Source organism: Cryptomeria japonica, chromosome 3 (genome assembly GCF_030272615.1).
Source record: "Cryptomeria japonica chromosome 3, Sugi_1.0, whole genome shotgun sequence".
In the NCBI taxonomy this organism is placed as follows: Eukaryota; Viridiplantae; Streptophyta; class Pinopsida; order Cupressales; family Cupressaceae; genus Cryptomeria; species Cryptomeria japonica.
Genome location: NC_081407.1, coordinates 789,365,784 through 789,379,781, shown reverse-complemented (window position 1 = coordinate 789,379,781; position 13,998 = coordinate 789,365,784).

Here is a 13,998-nt window from a genome sequence, read left to right as displayed (position 1 = left end):
AAGGGCTTGATCAATTTTAACCACAGCATTCATGAAGATTTTTTATTGCGAATTTATACTTAACGCTTTCTGGATTTTGAATTAATTTTCAACAGAGACAAAGCATGAAAAGTTCTCCTAAGTTTGAAAATGCAATTTCTGGTTAAACCTTAGGAGTGAATTCTAAATTTTGACTACTTTGAACAACGTTTTACAAGCGAAAGAGATGCAGATTTCAAAAATTCAAGCATTTTGATCAAATTTCATGCATTTGTCTATTCGATTTATAAGTATTTTAGATGATCATACGAGACAAAGCGTACCCACCTGATGAGCGTGGATGGCAAGAGATTGCCCGACTTTGCCGTGTGAAGACGAATGGACGATTCTGCAAAGTTTCGAATTCCAACGGTTATCTTCTTGATTTTAAATTTTTCGCGGTTGTTGGACGAAGGAGAATTTATCATTTTAAATGGTTTGTTTTTACCCTAGGTAATTGGCAATCTGAATTTGAATGATCTGGAAAAGTTAATGCAGCGCTTTACCTTGAATGCGATTTATGCAAAATTGGCTCTGTCTCCCTTTCAAATCTAACGTGGTCTCCTTTGCATGAAATGCAGCAGCATTGAGGGGGTTTTACAAATTTTGAATTTCCAAATCTGGGCCTGTGCGCAGCGATTTCGGAGAAGTGGAGGACTTTAAAACTTCAAATGATTTCACCTTTCAACTTCAGACCTTTTGGCGAATGCGGAGGCCCTTCGAAATTTAATTTTGGCTTTTATGAAAGGGCAAAATTCGGAGCTTCAACGTCTCTTGCAAGCTTGGAGATTTCCAACCCTTTGGCGAATTTCAGAGGTCTTGGGGTTTTTCGAACTAGAGACTTTCGGAGCACTTAGCATGCTTTGCGAATTTTCAAAACTCAAGACCTAAACGCCTATATTCGCATGCTTTCGCCCCTTCAAACTTCGGAGCTTTAACACCTTCTGTGATTTGGAGAGTTCGTGATTTTAACCTACTGGAGCTTTGGGCATTTTGAAGTGTATTTCGCAATTTTGAGACAAACTTCAAAGTTCTCAGCGTTTTGTATTTATCGAAATTTCGGACCTAGGGAATGATTTTGCAAATCTCAAGATTATTGGATGTTTTCGCTAATTTCATCGCCTTTCAATTTCGGCTCCAGGGTCTGATTTTGAGGATTTAATGTGAATTTCGGACCAAAAGACGTATTATGCAAAATCGATGCACTTTGAAATTTCGGAGCAAGGGTCCGAATTTGGGGTTATAAAGCCAACTTCGGACCTGGAGGAGCTTTTTGCAACTTTCGACGCTTTTCATATTTTTCAAATTTTCGCCCCATGGTCCGAAAATGAGGACTTAAGGCGAATTGCGTACCTAGAGGGTCCTTTTGCAAGATTTCATGTTTTTTTTTTACATTTTCGCCCCAAGGTCCGAAAATGAGGACTTTAAGTGATTTTCGGACCTTATAACATTTTTGGCGAATTTTAAAATAAACTTCGGAATGGTTGATTGCCTTTCTCTCTGCATGGTTAATCTGAACCTTTCATGCTTAGTTCGGTTATTGAATACTCACTATGAATGTAAAAGTTCTAATGTTGTATTTGATAACATGAAAATCTTATTTTCCTTTGAAGATTGCACTAGATTTATGCGAACATTGTGCTTAAGTAGCTGGTGATGCTTAGTCTAGTTATTTGGAGGTGTCTGTCTGTTTAATGAATCTGCTATCTTAGTTAAGATTTGTATTTCATGTATCTCTCTCTCCCTATCCTTCCCTTGTTTTTTCCTTTTTTTTTATCAAGAGAATCCGAAGTCCCATTGAAAACAGTATCAACTCAACTGAAATCATTTGATAAGAAAGATCATAAAGATTCCAGGGAACTCATCTATCAATCACCTATCTTACCGTAAGTCCCCCTTGTGTTTCCAGCATAAAAACATCAAACCACTGAGAAATCCCGCAGTCAAGACCTGACAAACGAAACCTTAAGGTTATCCCCTTTGATCAAACGTAGAAAACAGCACTAGGGATTTCCTTATCTCAAGAGAGGATAGGATACTCAGCTGGTTTATTCTATTTTGTGTTGGCTGTATGGAGTTTGCAGCAATGCGATTCCAGACACGTCAACACCAGTACACCACCTTTAAATGTTCACGAGTGGAAGGATAAAGTCATGAGGTCCTTTGAGAATGAGGTGTGAGTTCTATCTGGGTTTGACCATACACATAGTTTGATAGAAGAACTCTATTGGAAGGCTCAAATTGAAGAGAGACAGAAGGGAGTTAAGGATGAAGTTGCTCTCCCCAAACTACAACTCATCAAAGACTCTTTGGAGACATTGAAATTAGAGTGCATACAATTGATCGCATATCGTGATTATGCCATCGAATCTGCAAAGAAGGTCCTTAGTGCTTTACAAGGAAAAGAGAGGAAACGTGAAGAGCTTACTCTTGAGCTTGAGTCAACAAAGGACATGTTAGAAAATACTTTGTTGGTTGTAATGTAGATAGAATATCAATTTGCTGATTTCAAACATTTAAGAGACCAAGAGAATAGAGAAATGGCGAAGGAGATCAATCGGGTAATGGAGGAGCTTGATTGCATTCAGGAGGAGTATGATCTTGCTCTTTGTCCCCCAAAGATCAGAAAAAGTGATTTTGGAGCAAAATAATGTTTGGGTGGAACATGACTCTGATAGTAATCAGCAGGTTGATAATCCGTTGTTTGATACAGATGCTGATTGGACATTTGTTAATCCACTTTTCAAGTTTGATGTGGGAACTTCTTTTGACTTCAGTGATGAGGGTGGATCACATTGTAGAGTCTAGGATCTAGGTGCAAATTGCAACCATGAGAAACTGTTTCAAAATTGGAGCATTGATCAAATGCATACTCGGGCATTTTCTTTGGAAAAGAATGGATCAGATTTTTGGATTTGGGCTTGCTGATTGGTTGCAGATTAACCACTTCACTTTATGGTTTGCTCTCACTCAGGGGAGTTGGTACAATTTATTTGGTCATGCAAGTGATGGTTTTCAACTGGAGTTTGCTTGGAGGTGGTTTCCAACCTTGGACATGAGCAGATGTGTTGTTTTGGACAACGATTTCTTGTGTTGCAGCAGTTGTTCATCTTCTTGGATGTTGATTTTCCTAAAATCAGATCTCAAGACAATCATTTCAGACTTGGTGGGCTACTAGTGTACTCTTTTTCAGACTTTACAGTCACCTGGCAGGACGGGTTTGTGGTCTCAAGTGAGAGGTATGGTGAATTGGGGCAATCAGTATCCGTGTATGGGAAGTGTTCAAGCTCTAACTAGAGGTTATCCTTATGCCCTTTCTTCTTCTTATGGTTAGGACAGCGAACCTTTGCTTTCTTTGGTTCACTTTTTTGAGGTGCTTGGAGTGGGAACTGTAAGAGTTTTCAGAAATCTCCATGGTTGTATCAGAATAATTCAATTGAGGCCTAGTAGATTCATGTGCAGATATGAGTATGAGTTTGTTGAGCTCTTGCAAAGGACTGCTTTCCTCTTTGCAAGAAGAGTTGGAGATGTCACATTGATAGTCGTGGCTATGTTAGATACCATATGGAGATGTGTTGTGGAGTTTCACCATGAGTTGAGTAGACCTTATTTTCTATTGCCCAAGCTTGTGATAGACAGTTGTAAAATTCCTTAACTAAGAACTGATTGCAAATAGATATATGTCCAGGTTAAAACAAAAATGTATTATTCAACACAGCCAGTGGATTATTGGCATACCAATGAATATCGTTTAACAGTATTATTGTTTAATACGCACAGTCTCAATTCTACTTTCATACTTATTGATAAGCATAGCATTTATCAACAGAGAACAAAACAATCATTATTCAAGGAAGTGGATATCAAATGATTAAATATTTCACCAAGAAATGGGTTAAAGAATTTCTTTCATGATGCCCCTGATAGTTAAGCAGTGACTGTTGATGCCAAACTCGTTGTAGTGTGCCACCCAAAGAGTCTTCATATATTCACCGAAAGACAATGTAGAAAGAGACATCCACAACAGCAAATGATTCACCACAAACTTAATTCCACTGGAAAATCAATTTACACGAACCGGTCTGGGACACGATACCATCACGATGTGCTACATATTCAGTAACCCTTCAATTTCCGCTTCGTGAGGACTCTGATCTCCCATTACGGCAGTAACAGACCATACACTACAACCCAATATCGAGTTACTGGGCCACGGAAGAAAGAATGAGTTTGAGTGTTGTCTTTCACCTGCTTAGCGTCTGGTGGTCTTATTCCTGTCTCGTGCATAAGGAAACACACGCGTCCGTATACAGGTCTAGGACTCACGCCATTTAGTCACTCCATTGCTTCTATAAAACACGGTTCCACTCCAAAACTTACGTCCAATAGGTCAGTTAATAACCAACGAAAGGAAATTTAATTCAATATGTATCCTATCACACAGATAACCAATCTTCTTTTCCTCCCTCCATTTGCCAAATCTCCTCCTCCTTAAATCCATTCAGGAGGTGGTTCCCGAACTGAATCGAGCCAATTCTCTTTATTTAGAACTAATCATAAACCATCGAATAGTTTAAGCTTTTATTAATTAATTTATATTAAGAGACGAGTGATTAATATAAAATAATTAATATTACAATAAACATTTATTAATTAATTAATTTATATTAGTGAATTGGAAACTAATATAAAAGAATTAATGTGACTTCGACTTAGAAATTATTAGGGGATATTACAACAGTGGCACGGTGGATGTTGATTACTTAGAGTCTTGCGGGCACGAGATGCTGCATGATACTGATTTTAGTCCTTCAAGGATTTTCAATTTGAGTATCATGGATGGTAACATTTTGGAGTTACAAGGGAGGTTAATGCAGTTTTGGCGTGATGTTTTCACTGCTGTGATTAGAATGGCGCAGCGTCGGCGTGGTGGGTTCTACTTGAGACGGATATGGGACCCTGGCCTCATACTTGCTTGGGTGTGGATCAGTTTAAAATTTTCTAGAGTTGTGGTGGCATTGCTTGAGGATAAGCAATTTTTGGAAGGGCAAATTGTAATGTCCCCTTCTCAGTGATGTGCATTCAGTGGTCCATTGGCCTATTCCAAAGACCCATAGGCTATTTGGAAAAGAGAATTAGGGTTTCCTATTTTCTAGGAGGATTCTTTGGTGTTTTGAGCGGGTATATGTGGGAGTTTGACAATTTGGATTCTAGATTCCTTCTGGGTTTTCAGAGAGCTTCAGGATTGTTCGACATGCATCTACATCGGGTGACTTTTTCCTAACTTACTATTTTTAATAAGTGCGATGGCTGCTCAGAATGTGGTTAAAATCACTTTGGAAACAGGTACTATTATAGTAAGTACTATTTTTAGCAGTTCTATTTTTTCCAGGATGTCAGCTGGCCTATTCAGATGGCTATTTCAGGCAGGTCAGTTTGAGCAGTTGGTCTTCCAGCATTTTTAGGTGCTATTCTCGACAAGGATTCTGCAGCTCAGCTCAGATGACTATTTTTGGTAGTTCAGTTCAGAGCCCCAACTCAGTTCAGTTTTGGTGATTTCCAGCACTTCAGTCTCCGGCTCAATTTGGTAATAATTAATATTTGAGAAGGTATTTTAATATATTAATACTTTATGCATCAGGTATTAATATTTGATTATTTTATGGGTGGACGACTTAGGAAGGGAGAAAATATTAATTTTATCCTAAGACTATTTGGGCGAAATTTGCATATGACTTCAAGGGGGTCGTCATGGTATTAATGAGTAAATTATAACTCAAGGCAAATGGGGCAATTTTCTAAGTATATTGCCTTAGTAATATTTTTTATTTGGAAGTCATAGTTGGGCGCCCACTTTAAACTTTATTTTATGACACATACTTTTTAAAAAGGGCGATTTTGGGTGAATGTCAATTGGGCAAACTTGTGCAAGGAAATGAAATGGAATGCAATGCTAAATGTGGAGGAAATGGAATGGCATTTGGTTTGGGCGTATTTGGAGTGCATTCGAATTTGAATTTGGTTGGCAAAAAGTTATAAATAAGTGACTTGGGCTCTCATTTTGGTATCCAAAGAAAATATATCGTTATGCTGTCAGAATGACTCCAGACTTCGTCGAGGGTGAATACCTCCTAGATCTTCCCTTCCGGTTTCAAGTGTGAGACATCACTCCTAGCTGTGGTTCGAAGTTGTGAGCTATTTGGTGATTTTTGGCTGTGCTGGTGAAGATTTGTGTGCTGCTGGTTTTTTTGGTGTTGCTAGTGTGTGTTGGCTGGAAGTGTATTTTGCTCGTAGCTATCTGCGTGTTGAGTGCATCATTCTGGGTGAGGGCTCGTTGGACGGAGAGACAATAATTCTCCTACATTGGTGTGGTATTTGGAAAACTCTCCAATTTACAGCTGCAAATCAAACTATTCAGCCAAAACGCCATTTCCAAAATTGCTTTGCATTGCACGCATCGCAATTGTTGCTCTCCAGTCGTAGTTTTAAGGTATTGATTTGATTGTTTATGTCATACGCTTCATTTGCATTTGTTTTGGCACGATTCCATTCAGTTTTGAGAGAGTTACAAGCATTTTAGTGGGTTTTGGAATGGTTGCATCTGTGTTTTCATTGTATTTGATTTCAAAACAGCTAGTGTTTATGGTGAGAATGTGTTATTGAATTCTTGAGATATGTACTTCATTCTATCTTCTTTCACATCTCTATCTTTGTAAGAATTGCTTTAGTAGTACTGACCAATTCATTCTATGTTGCATTTCCCGCTGAACAAGTGGAAGAGAATGGCTTAGCCGCCTGTATGTTTTGTAATTCAGCTTTCTCCTCCCACTGAGCAAGTGGTTGAGTGATATTGTCCTCCTGCTGAAATATGCGATTGAGTGATAGTTTTATTTAAACGTCCTCCCGCTGCATAAGCGGTAGAGTGATTTGGTTTTGTTATGCTCTTGTTACCTTGGTTGGTTTACCGCCAAGTTATTGTTCTTCATCTCGTTGAAAAGTGGAAGAGGTTGGCTTGCCGCCCAGTATTGAATTTGCATTGTAATTTCCAGCAGATTAGTGAGCTAACGAACCCTTTATCACCGTATGCTCCACCTTCCCACATTGGGTTCTTGGTGATCAGAAAGAAGGGTCGCTTTTCAGTAGCATTGGCATTATATTTCCTAACTTTAACGGTTGCATTGTAATATTTGTTGTGCTGGAAAACCGAAAAAATAAGTGGGAATACTACACCCGCTTTGTGTAGTTGTCCTCAGTGTGGCGAAGCAAAGTGTGGTTTCCTGAGAACACCCATTTAATACTGTCTCCGGAATTCGTAGGATTAGATCAGCTTTCAGAAACCCTATCCCTTTTTCCCTTTTTTAAAAGTCTAAATCTCGAAAATCCAAAAAAAAAAAGAAAGAGCCTAAAATTGATAAATCTATCTAAGTCCAGAAGCTTGAAAGGCACTTGTTAATGTAAGTCCCCCTTGAAATTTTCAGCAAACACTACCCAAGTAGCTATCCCACTAAACTCGCTTGTTCGCACATATAGATCTTGGAATCAATAGTGATTTTTCAGGAGAGGATAGAATACCTTCAGGTATCTTATTCTAATGTTTGGTAAATGATAAAACAGACACCAACACGATGAAGAGGTCAGAAGATTGATTTCAGCTTCAGACGGAGCTTGATGCTTCAGCTTTAGAGGAATCCTAACATTTCAGCTTTAGAGGGAGCTTGACATTTCAGCTTCAAAGTGAGCCTGACATTTCAGTTTCAAAGGGAGCCACATCATTATGAAAATTTTGTTAATGAGTTCTTCTCTGCGAGAGAAGTTCGAGGTGAAATTCCTTGTTAATGAGTTCTTCTCTACGAGAGAAGTTTGAGGTGAAATCCCTTGTTCCACCCTCTAGGAGTAGCTATGGTGGATCCACCCTCTGGGAGTAGCCATGGTGGAAGTCATGTTGAGAGACTCCATGAAAACATCACGTTGAGTGACTTCGTGATGAGAGTTTGTCTTATCTCACCTATGGGAGTAGCCATGGTGAACATCATGTTGAGTGAATCCATGATGCTTATCACGTTGAGAAAATCCGTGATTAAATTTTGTTGTTTGTCATGACGTGAATATCTGTTAATGATATCTTCTTTACTAAGAGGGAGTGTTAATGTTTTGTAGCTGCGGAAGATATTCATCTATATTGAATTATGCAGTTTCTTTCAATGCTTCAAATAGAGGTGAATGTGTAACCATTTCTTTGATAATCTTCGTCAACTTTTGTGTACCTGGTGCAACGACATATATTGTAACTGCCATCCAGGATATTGCATGTCAACTCTTCGTCTACCTCTGACTTGGAGATATTTTGAGCCTTGTTTTCTCTTTAAAAGAGGGGTTGTTGTTTATGCTTCCAGAGGGTGAAGCTCTCAAGAGAGAGTCTATATTTATATGTGGTTATCCATGTTGATGGTGTGTAGAAGCTATTAGTTGTGTAAAAGTATTGAGCATTGTATCAGTTTTGTGTATTCAATAAAGCTCATTTTTTGTGTGGCAGAACCAAATTGAAGACACGGAGCATACACATAAGCTCATTTTTTGTGTGGCAGAACCTTCATACCATGGAGCAGAACCAAAGCATAGATGCAAAACATATAGAATGCACACAAGAGAAATTGAAGACACGGAGCATACACATAGGATGCACATAACACGCATGGAAGACACGCAAGATAAAAAAGATGTATGGAAGGCACATAGTATCGAACATTCATAAGATGAAGCAAACACACAACATACACTAAAAACACAAAGTACATTGAAGACACGCAAGATAAAAAGCATACACATAGCATGCATATAAAACACAATGAAAACACGCAAGATACAAAGCATACATGCAAGTCACCTAGAAGACACATGCATCGCATAGAAAATACGCAAGACACAGACCAAACAAAACAAGCATGAGATAGACAAATAAGACATGAAAGGCATTTAAATAAGACAATCAAAGGTTCCATGTCAAGTAAAGAATACAGAAGCAAGGCTAAGAGGCCAATCAAACATTTGTAATATGAAGCTGATACAAAGCATACATCCAAACCACATAGGATATACATAAGACATGTTGAAGACATGCAAGACAAATGGAAGACACAAAAAACACAAAGCATACAAATAGGAAGGACATAAAACACATCGAAGACACGCAAGACACAAAGCATTCATGCGACACACGTAGAAGAACCTAAGTCACAGAGAAAATATGCAAGACATGGAGCAAACACACCAGCCATTAGGTCTACACATAAGACATGAAAGGCATTTAAGTGAGACAACCAAAGATTAGATGAAAGCAAGTAAGGAGACATCACAATGAAAAGTATTCTCAATACCAATCGGATATATAGCGACAATATTAGGAACTTAATCAATGTTAGACACACAAGAAAAATGGAAGACATGTGAGACAAATGGAACACACGCAAGACACAAAGAATACGTGCAAGACACGTAGAAAACACATTATTAACATATGAAATAGGCAATACATGGAGCAAACACACCAGGCATGAGGAAGACATATAAGCCATGAAAGGCATCTAGGTAAGACAAACAAAGATTTCAAGCACGTAAAGTATAGCGCAGCAAGGAAAAGGCACCCCTCAAACATTCATAACATGAAGCACAAGCAAATCATACACCCAAAACATATAGGATGCACACAAGAAACGTTGAAGACACGTAAGACAAATGGAAGACACGAAGGACACAAAGCATACACATAGGATGCACATAAAATACATTGAAGACACAAAACAAACAAAGCATACATGCAAGCCATGTACAAGATACATAAGTCACATAGAAAATAAGGAAGACAAGGAGCGAACACACAATGCATCAGGTAGACAAATAAGACATGAAATGCATTTAAGTAAGACAAACAAAGATTCCATGTCAGGTAAAGTATAGAGCAGCACGGCTAAGGAAACTATCAACCATGCATACCATGAAGCATATGCAAAGCATACATGCAAAACATATACGATGCACATAAGACACATTGAAGACACGCAAGACAAATGGAAGACATGCAAGACACAAGGCATACACATAGAATGCACATAAAACACATTGAAGACACGCAACACACAAAACATGTATGAAAGACATAGGATGCACATAATTAGGGAGCAGACACACCAGCAATGAGGTAGATGCATAAGACATGAAAGACATTTAAGTAAGACAAACAAAGATTCCAAGTTAGGTAATGTATAGAGCAGCAAGGCTAAGGCACCTATTGAACATTCATAACATGAAGCAAACACACAGCCTACACGCAAAAAACATAAAACAAGTTGAAGACACATAAGATAAAAAGCATTAACATAGGATGCACATAAAACACATTGAAGACGAGCAAGACACAAAACATTCATTCAAGACACATAGAAGACACATAAGTCGCATAGAAACTATGCAACAAACAGACCAAACAAACCAGGCATGACATACGCAAATCAGACATGAAAAGCATTCAAGTAAAACAATCAAACATTCCATGTTGAGTAGAGTATAGAGCAGCGAGGCCTAAACGTTTATCAAACATTCGTAATATGAAGCGGACACAAAGCATACAATCAAAACACATAGGATGTACATAACACACACATTGAAGACATGCAAGACAAATGGAAGACACTCAAAACACAAAGCATACAAATAGGAAGCCCATAAAACACATCGAATACACGCAAGACAAAAAGCATTCATGCCACACACATAGAAGAACCTGAGTCACAGGAAAAATATGCAAGACATGGAGCAAAAAAACTAGGCATTAGGTCGACACATAAGACATGAAAGGCATTTCAGGAAGACAACCAAAGATTCCAAGAAAGCAAGTAAGTAGACATCACAATGAAAAGTATTCTCAATACCAACCCTAATCCGCAATATATAGCAACCACATTAGGAACTTAATCAATGTTAGACACACAAGACAAATGGAAGACATGTAACACGAATGGAAAACATCCAAGACATGAAGCATACATGCAACACACGTAGAAAACACATTAGTCACATATGAAATAGGATATACATGGAGCAAAATAAGGTAGACAAATAAGCCATGAAAGGCATTCAGGTAAGACAAATAAAGATTGCAGGTTTGGTAAAGTATAGAACGGCAAGGAAAAGGCACCTCTCAAACATTCATAACATGAAGCACTATCTTGGAAGCAGTGACCCCATCACTAACAACGTTCTTGTTTCTGTTATTCTCAAAAAACATGAGCGGGAGCAAGAGCTGCCCTGATGCTAGGGTTTAGACCTCTGTTGCAGATGCAGAGGACTTGGATGACGATGAGGATGATCCTTCTCGTATGGGCACCTTGGCTGGGGGCGTTGTCATCCTTCTTCTAGTAGATGTGGATCTGGCCACCTTGCCTTGGTCTAGATCTGTTTCTTTGGAGGTTTGGCTTCCCCGACTCCTTGCTGGGGCAGGTGTTTGGGTTTGTGCTCTTGTGTGTGTGGTGGTTCAGAGCCCTTGTTTCCATGCGTTGGGCAGCCTTTTCTCCATCTCGTGTCTGCTGGGATGGGGCTTCTCTTGTGTGTTTTGTGCCCTTCGTGGGTCCTTTGTTTCGCCTCTCTGTCCCTGTCCTCTCCTGGATATTTACCCCTGCTTCTCTTATTGAGTTGTTATCCTTTCCTATGGAGGTGGATTGGTTTCGGGTGGATATGCCTATGGTTTCAGTGGCTTCTTGGCATCCTTTTTCGCTCTCTATGCCTTTAATGTTGGTTTTATCTCCTATAGAGATGAAGATATTCTTCGTGGTTAGAGTTGGATGTTCCTTTTCTGAGGCGGTTTTGTTTGACAGAGCCTGTTTGGATCTTGGTTTGCGGATGGTGTGGCTTCTCCTTCTGATGGACCTTTTTCCCCCTATTGAGGTGGGAGTTATTCCTTTGGAGATGGAGTTTTACACTTGCGGTGGACCTGTCTCTTTTGTGTGCACCCTCGATGCTTCCCCTGCTGGTTTCTTTCTGAGAGTTTGTTCTCTTACTGCTTGCTCCCATGGTTCTCCTCTTGAGGTGTTGTGCCCTCCTATTGAGGTGGAGTGGTTGCATGGTGATTGGGTGGTTAACGGGTTTTTTGGTCAAGTGGCCAGTTATGATGCTGATGGTTTGGACTGGCGAAGGGATGTTGATGCCCTGTTTGTTTCTGCAGGAGAACAGAGGATGGTCGTCTTTCTTCTTTTCTTTCTCTTTCCCCTATTGAGGTTGTGGGTGCCTCTCCAAAACCCAGTTGTCCAGCAAAGCTTCACTGTGCCTTCTTTTGGTCGGTGGATTTTCGTTTGTGGCTACCAGATTGGATCTCTCTATGGATGATTTCCCTCTTTTCAGCCCCTATGAAAGTGGGTCACTATCCTATTGAGGTGGATGCGTGTTTTGTTGTTAAAGGTGTGATCTGTCACTTTGGGACTATTGACTGTTTCTTGGTGGTTTTGGGAGCCATTTTAAAACCCAAATCAAAGGTTAGGGGAGCCTTTCAAAACCCCCTTGCTTATGTATGGCTGGATGCTGACAGTTTTGAAGGGCCTAGCTTAGAGTGTGTTAGTTTTTGGTTAAGGGTCAAGCTAGCCTTTTGCTGCCCGAATTTTCTGTATATGGGTTGGCGAACCCGGAAATCCCTGATGTTTGGTTGAGGGAGTCTATTGATCTCAGAAGGCTTAGGTTGTGTTGCAAACAAGTTTTTTAATGATTTTCTTTTAGATTGGCTCGCTTATTTCTGCTTGTGGTTGTGTTGCCTTTTGGCTGGCACTAGCCAGATTTGTTATTGTAGTCTACTGATTTTATTTGCCTATCTTTTTCGAAAAAGTCTCATTGTAGGTTCCAGATTCTGGTAAAAATCTGAGGGTTTCGAGTCCCTTCAAAACCTGTTGTATGGGGTTTTGGGTCACCCTCAAACCTGTTTTTCTCTTAATAAAAAACATGAAGCACAAACAAAACATATGCACAAAACACATAGGATGCACATAAGATAGGTTCAAAACACGTAAGAGAAATGAATGACATGTAAGACACAAAGCATACACATAGGATGCACATAAAATACATAGCAGACACACAATAAACAAAGCGTTCATAAAAGACACGTACAAGACACATAAATCACATACAAAATAAGCAAGACATGGAGTGAACACACAACGCATCAGGTAGAAAATAAGACGTTAAATGCATTTAAGTAAGACAAACAAAGATTCCATGTCAATTAACATATAGAGCAGCAAGGCTAAGGAACCTATCAAACATGCATACCATGAAGCATATGCAAGGCATACAAACAAAACATATAGGATACGTATAAGAAACATTGAAGACACACAAGACAAATGGAAGAAACGCAAGACACAAAGCATACACATAGGATGTACACAAAACAAATTGAGGACATGCAGGACACAAAACATGTATGAAAGACACATAGGACGCACATAAGCACGGAGCAGACACACCAAGAAAGAGGTAGACGCATAAGACATGAAAAACATTTAAGTAACACAACAAAAGATTCCAAGTAAGGTAATGTATAGAGCAGCAAGGCGAAGGCACCTATCAAATATTCATAACATGAATGAAACACACAGCATACACGCAAAACAAATAAAATACATTGAAGACATCCAAGATAAAAACCATACACATAGGATGCATATAAAACAAATTGAAGACACGCAAGACAAAAAGAATACATGGAACACACATAGAATACACATAAGTCGCGTAGAAAATATGCAAGACACACACCAAAGACACCAGGCATGAGCTAGACAAATAAAACATGAAAGGCGCTTAAGTAAGACAATCAAACATTCCATGTCAAGTAAAGTATAGAGCAGCAAGGCTAAGACGTCTATCAAACATTTGTAATATGAAGCAAACACAAAGCATCCACGCAAAACACATAGGATGCACACAACAGACACATTG